Source organism: Benincasa hispida, chromosome 9 (assembly GCF_027475165.1).
Source record: "Benincasa hispida cultivar pf3 chromosome 9, pf3_genome.v1.1, whole genome shotgun sequence".
NCBI lineage: Eukaryota > Viridiplantae > Streptophyta > Magnoliopsida > Cucurbitales > Cucurbitaceae > Benincasa > Benincasa hispida.
The window spans coordinates 3,868,117-3,875,616 of NC_143486.1; the positions used below are offsets into that span (position 1 = coordinate 3,868,117).

Sequence of the window (7,500 nt, forward strand, 5' to 3'; positions counted from 1 at the left end):
ATTCCCCTAGTAATGGCGAGCGAACCGGGAAGAGCCCAGCTTGAGAATCGGGCGTCCTCGACGTCCGAATTGTAGTCTGGAGAAGCGTCCTCAGTGGCAGACTGGGCACAAGTCCTCTAGAAGGGGGCGCTAGAGAGGGTGAGAGCCTCATTGCGCTCGAACCCTATCGCACCACGAGGCGCTATCAACGAGTCGGGTTGTTTGGGAATGCAGCCCCAATCGGGCGGTAAATTTTGTCCAAGGCTAAATATGGGCGAGAGACCGATGGCAAACAAGTACCGCAAGGGAAAGATGAAAAGGACTTTGAAAAGAGAGTCAAATAGTGCTTGAAATTGTGGGGAGGAAAGCGGATGGGGGTCGGCGATGTGCCCTAGTCGGATGTAAAACGGTGACAAGCCGGTCTGTCGATCGACTTGGGGCATAGACCGATGCAGATTGAGATGGCGGCCTACGCCCAGGCCTTTGTTACGCCTGTGGAGATGTCGTCGTCCCGATCGTGGCTGGCAGCGTGGGCCTTCGGGTGGGTTACGGAATCTACGTGCTATTGGCATCAGCCTGTGGGCTTCCCATTCGACCCATCTTGAAACACAGACCAAGGAGTCTGACATATGTGCGAGTTAACGGGTGAGTAAACACGTAAGGCACAAGGAAGCTGACTGGTGGGATCCCCTCGTGGGTTGCACCACCGACCGACCTTGATCTTCTGAGAAGGGTTCGAGTGTGAACATGCCTGTCAGAACCCAAAAGATGGTGAACTATGCCTGAGCGGGGTGAAGTCAGAGGAAACTCTGGTGGAGGCCCGCAGTGATACTGACGTGCAAATCGTTCGTCTGACTTGGTTATAGGGGAAAAAGACTAATCGAACCATCTAGTAGCTGGTTCCCTCCGAAGTTTTCCTCAGGATAGCTGGACCTGCGGGTGAGTTCTATCGGGTAAAGCCAATGATTAGAGGCATCGGGTGCGCAACGCCCTCGACCTATTCTCAAAATTTAAATAGATGGGACAGTGTGGCTACTTTGTTGAGCAGCACCACGGAATCGAGAGCTCCAAGTGGGCCATTTTTGGTAAGCAGAACTGACGATGCGGGATGAACTGGAAGCCGGGTTACGGTGCCTAACTGCGCGCTAACTTAGATCCCACAAAGGGTGTTGGTCGATTAAGACAGCAGGACGGTGGTCATGGAAGTCGAAATCCACTAAGAAGTGTATAACAACTTATCTTCCAAATCAACTAGCCCCGAAAATGGATGGCGCTAAAGCGTGCGACCTATATCGACCGTTGAGGCAAAAGCCAGGCCCCGATGAGTAGAGGGTGTGGCAGTCGCTGCAAAACCTTGGGCATGAGCCTAGGTGGAGCGACCGTCGGTGCAGATCCTTGGTGGTAGTAGCAAATATTCAAATAAGAACTTTGAAGGCTGAAGAGGGGAAAGGTTCCATGTCAATGGCACTTGCACATGGGTTAGTCGATCCTAAGAGACGAGGGAAGCCCGTCTGATAGGTGACAATGCGAACTTCGAAAGGAAATTGGGTTAAAATTCCTGAACTGGGATGTGACGGCTGACGGTAACGTTAGGGATTCCAGAGATGTCGGCGGGGACCTCGGGAAGAGTTGTCTTCTCTGTTTAACAGCATGCCCGCCCTGGAAACGGCTCAGCCGGAGGTAGGGTTCAGCGGCTGGAAGAGCACCGCACGTCACGTTGTGTCCAGTGCGCCCTCGACGACCCTTGAAAATCTGGAGGATTGAGTGCCTCTCATGCCTGGTCGTACTCATAACCGCATCAGGTCTCCAAGGTGAACAGTCTCTGGTCGATGGAACAATGTAGGCAAGGGAAGTCGGCAAAATGGATCCGTAATTGGCTCTGAAGGCTGAGCATGGGTCCCAGTCTCGAACCCGTCGGCTATCGGTGGACTGCTCGAGCTGCTCCCGCGGCGAGAGTGGGTCGCCGCATACCGGCCGGGGGACAGACTGGGAACGACTCCTTCGAGGGCCTCCCTGAGCGTCGAACAGTCAACTCAAAACTGGTACGGAAAAGGGGAATCTGACTGTTTAATTAAAACGAAGCATTGCGATGGTTCCTGCGGATGCTAACGCAATATGATTTCTGCCCGATTCTCTGAATGTCAAAGTGAATAAATTCAACCAAGCGCGGGCAAATGGCGGGAGTAACTATGACTCTCTTAAGGTAGTCAAATGCCTCATCATCTAATTAGAGACGCGCATGATGGATTAACAAGATTCCCACTGTCCCTGTCTACTATCCAGCGAAACCACAACCAAGGGAACAGGCTTGGCAGAATCAGCAGGGAAAGAAGACCCTGTTGAGCTTGACTCTAATCCGACTTTGTGAAATGACTTTAGAGGTGTAGGATAAGTGGGAGCCGAAAGGTGAAAGTGAAATACCATACTTTTAACGTTATTTTACTTATTCCGTGAAGTGGAAGCGGGGCACTGCCCCTCTTTTTGGACATAAGGCCTGCTTCGGCGGGCCAATCCGGGCGAAAGACATTGTCAGGTGGGGAGTTTGGCTGTGGCGGCACATCTATTAAAAGATAACGCAAGTGTCCTAAGATGAGCTCAATGAGAACAGAAATCTCGTGTGGAACAAAAGGGTAAAAGCTCGTTTCATTCTGATTTCCAGTACGAATACGAACCGTGAAAGCATGGCCTATCGATCCTTTAGACCTTCAGAATTTGAAGCTAGAGGTGTCAGAAAAGTTACCACAGGGATAACTGGCTTGTGGCAGCCAAGGGTTCATAGCAACGTTGCTTTTTGATCCTCGATGTCGGCTCTTCCTATCGTTGTGAAGCAGAATTCATGTTCACCCACCAATAGGGAACGTGAGCTAGGTTTATAACGTCATGAGACAGTTTAGTTTTACCCTACTGATGACAGTGTTGCAATAGTAATTCAACCTAGTACGAGAGGAACCGTTGATTTGCATAATTGGTCATCGCACTTGGTTGAAAAGCCAGTGGCATGAAGCTACCGTGCACTGGATTATGACTGAACGCCTCTAAGACAGAATTCGAGCTAGAAGCGACGCATGCGCCCATCGCTTGATTGCCGACCAGCAATAGGGGCCTTCCGGCCCTCAAAGGCACGTGTCGTTGGCTAAGCCATCATGACAGATGAGTTGCGGGGGCTGCCTTGTAACGTAATTCCCACCGAGCGATGGGTTGAATTCTTTACAGATGACTTAAATACGCGACAAGGTATTGTAAGTGGCAGAGTGGCCTTGCTTCCACGATCCACTGAGATTCAGCCCTTCGTCGCACCGATTCGTCCCTCCCCACACACACCTATTTATTTCTTCCAAGTTCCATAGAGGTTATATGCTAAGTAGAAGTATACAAACATAAGGCTAAGTGTTGTTGAGTGGATGGGTTGGCATGAAAGCCCATCATGGCTTAAAGGATAGGTCGCATGGGGTGTGGGGGTGGCCTATGATGAAAATGGACCGTGGTGTTTGGATGCTCAAGTATATGGGTTGGGCGATCGTGTGCATGCCAAGGCTCGTGGCTGAGGCTTGGTCTTGGGCGCCCAGGTGCACATCAAAAACCTCTTTGGAGGTTAGTGACACTGTCCCCGAGTGCGTGCCCCATGCCCACCCCACTGTCCCCTTGCGCGCACCTCAGGCCCTCCCAACACCCCATGCGTGCGCACGCACCCCATGCCTACCCTGCTCGCCTGTACGCGCCCCCCACGCCCACCACCCTGCTCGCTCGTGCACGCTCCCCACGCCCACCCTACTCGTCCGTGCGCGGCCAACGCCCACCACCCTACTCGCTCGTGCACACGCCCACGCCTACCACCCTGCTCGCCCGTGCGCGCGCCCCATGCCTATCACCCTGCTCACCCATGCGCAGGCTCCACGTCTATCACCCTGCTCGCCCGTGTGCGTGCCCCACGCCCATCCTGCTCACCCGTGCGTGCGCCCCATGCCTAGCCATGCCCCTCTGCTCGCCTATGCTCGCATCGCACGCCCACCCAGCCACCTATGTGAGCGCCCCATGCCCAAACACGCCCACCCAGCCGCCTGTGTGCGCGTCCCATGTCTACTCAGCCCCACCCCGCGGGCGTGCCATGCCCCATACCTACTCAGCCCCACCCATCATCGCCCAATCTCACCCAGCACCCCCTTGCGATCGCAGCCCATGCCCATCAACCTATCCTTGAGCACACGTCATGCCCACCTTGCCCACGTGCCATGCCCACCCACCCTACACGCCATGCCCACCGATGACCACCCGCCCACCCTTACACTAGTATTTGTGCACGACATGCATCACCCCTATGCTCACCATCCCCCACGTGCCTTCCTTTCTCATCCAATGCTCAACATCACTCCTTTCCCCAAAGATACATGAAGGTTATGTTTATCCATGGAGGTTAGCATGTATTAAGAAAGGAGTAGGTTAGATATTGTAAAGGCCTAACTTCAAATTGGATTGATTCTTAAATCATTGGGTAAAGTGTATATTAACTAGTGTGGCTTTGTAGTTGCACATGGTTGAAGAGAACCATGGTGTCACCCGGTCTAATAATACAACACATATATTGTACACCCAAACGACAACGTATAACTAACTTTTGATGTTCACTAAAACATGTGTTCTGAAATTAACAATGATAGAATAATCATTCCAATAAAACATTACTCTTTCGCTTAAAGAGTGTTGGTACACAACACAGAGACGCCGACCTTCTATGTGCCATGACTCTACCCTTGTGCATGCCATGAAATGTAACACCCATGAAACATGAATTCTATGTTCTAATGTTAGGATTGTTTGAATCTTTTGTTGGTAACCCATAAACATAAAACAATGATGTCTACCAAATATAAGATCAATCATGTTCACACAATGCGACAACCTAAGACTTGGGACAGCCACACAACGTGTATGCACTGACACCAACCTTGTGCATGTTAGGACACACCAACCATGAATTGTGAAATCTATCTTCCCATGCTCGGATTGACTTGAAATTTTTTTTAGAAACTAAACAACATAAAAAAATGATTGTAACAAGATATCAGAATTTTTTGCCACCTCCAACCATATTATTATTATTTTTAATATTTAATAATAAAATATTCATAAAATATTATTGATTGTTTAAAAAATTATGAAACTTGTGTTGCACACTAATTTGAGTGTCCCAATCATAGTCCAATCACGTCCATGCCATGAGACACTATAAAACTTGAGTTTTTTTGAGTGAGTGACAGCTCGTCATTTGACATATGCAAGTCTGCCAGGCCAAAAATTATTCAGAATGCCCTATATGGGGGGTCGACTTGCCTGCATGGGTGGGGCGTGGGGGTACCCCTGTCGCCGTGTCCATGCTCCAAGCATAGTGTGCAACATAATACCAACATATGCTTGGGGCTTGGACGCGGTCAGAGGTCCACGTCCTTGCGTCGGACGGAGAGAAATAGCAGGATGTTGAGTTGAGCTAAAAGGATGGGCTTGTTTGGACGATGCAAAAGCACATGGTTTCTTGCATGGTCTAGATGGACTTATCCCTCGCGAGACTAGATGGCCTGCAGTCTTTCCTTTGTTTGATGGGATGGAAGGGGTCGCCTCGAAGCAAAAACTGGAATGAAATTGGAGAGTTGTGAGAGAGAGTTGTTCGATCGTGCACGACGTTGCGTGCTCGGCCTCGTTTGATGACTCTGCATCCTTGCTGTAGGGTAGGGGTGCGGATAGTCGAGTGTTGTTCGACTCAGATGGCGTACGGCGCGTGAGTGGTGATCTGGTAGTTTAGGTTGGCAGGGTCGGTGCTTGGGCATCGAACTATCAATGTCGACTCCTTTTCATTGACGTGCCCCGAAGAAGTGTTTCGAGCGGCTGAAATTGATCGGTTCTTGCATTGGTACCTCACGCGATGGAAGTGTCGCGTCTCATTAGTCCCTTTCTGTCGGCAGCCTTAGTTGGGTGCACGACAAACCCTAAAGCTCGCGTCACATTCCGCTTCAGTCTTTCCAAGGCTTGTTGCGGCCCACATCGTTGGTGCTCGCTCTCTCAGATGCGATGCATTTGGCGGCATGATATGCTCGGGAAGTCTCTCGAACGTGTTGCCTCTGCATATTGCTTGAACGAATGACACTCGTGGCCCGTGTTGATTTAGTGCCTGTTGTCGTCCTGTCGGAGGGCGGTTGGTGCTATCATATGAGCTGCAATGTCGTGTAGGAATGCTACCTGATTGATCCTTCCAGTAGTCATATGCTTGTCTCAAAGATTAAGCCATGCATGTGTAAGTATGAACTAATTCAGACTGTGAAACTGGGAATGGCTCATTAAATCAGTTATAGTTTGTTTGATGGTATATGCTACTCGGATAACCTAGTAATTTTAGAGCTAATACGTGCAACAAACCCCGACTTCTAGAAGGGATGCATTTATTAGATAAAAGGTCGACGCGGGCTCTGTCCGTTGCTCTAATGATTCATGATAACTCGACAGATCGCATGGGCATCGTGTCGGCGACGCATTATTCAAATTTCTGCCCTATCAAATTTTGATGGTAGGATAGTGGCCTACTATGGTGGTGACGAATGACGGAGAATTAGGGTTCGATTCCGGAGAGGGAGCCTTAGAAACGCCTACCACATCTAAGGAAGGCAGTAGGCGTGCAAATTACCCAATCCTGACACGGGGAGGTAGTGATAATAAATTACAATATCGGGCTCTTCGAGTCTGGTAATTGGAATGAGTACAATCTAAATCCCTTAACAAGGATCAATTGGAGGGCAAGTCAGGTGCCAGCAGCCGCGGTAATTCCAGCTCTAATAGCATATATTTAAGTAGTTTCAGTTAAAAAGCTCGTAGTTAGACCTTGGGTTGGGTCGATCGGTCCACCTATGGTGAGCACTGGTCGGCTCGTCCCTTCTGCTGGCGATGCACTCCTGGCCTTAACTGGCCGAGTCATGCCTCCGGCGCTGTTACTTTGAAGAAATTAGAGTGCTCAAAGCAAGCCTACTCTCTGTATACATTAGAGATCGGAGTAATGATTAATAGGGACAGTCGGGGGCATTCGTATTTCATAGTCAGAGGTGAAATTCTTGGATTTATGAAAGAAAAACAACTGTGAAAGCATTTGCCAAGGATGTTTTCATTAATCAAGAACGAAAGTGGAGGGCTCAAAGACGATCAGATACCGTCCTAGTCTCAACCATAAACGATGCCGACCAGGGATTGGCGGATGTTACTTTAAGGACTCCGCCAGCACCTTATGAGAAATCAAAGTCTTTAGGTTCCGGGGGGAGTATGATCACAAGGCTGAATCTTAAAGGAATTGACAGAAGGGCACCACCAAGAGTGGAGCCTGCGGCTTAATTTGACTCAACACGGGGAAACTTACAAGGTCTATAAATAGTAAGGATTGACAAACTGAGAGCTCTTTCTTGATGCTATTGGTGGTAGTGCATGGCCGTTCTTAGTTGGTGGAGCGATTTGTCTGGTTAATTCCGTTAAGGAATGAAACCTCAGCTT

General features: G+C 49.6%; 1 non-coding gene and 1 pseudogene across 1 annotated transcript in view; both read left to right on the plus strand.

The window, feature by feature from the left end:
• Positions 1–3,284, plus strand: part of LOC150033583 (25S ribosomal RNA) — a 3,356-nt gene extending 72 nt beyond the window's left edge. The window contains exon 1 of the ribosomal RNA XR_016532571.1: positions 1–3,284. This exon is cut by the window's left edge and continues 72 nt beyond it. This is a non-coding gene — a ribosomal RNA (25S ribosomal RNA).
• Positions 3,285–6,204: 2,920 nt separating this feature from the next.
• Positions 6,205–7,500, plus strand: part of LOC150033584 (18S ribosomal RNA) — a 1,736-nt pseudogene continuing 440 nt past the window's right edge.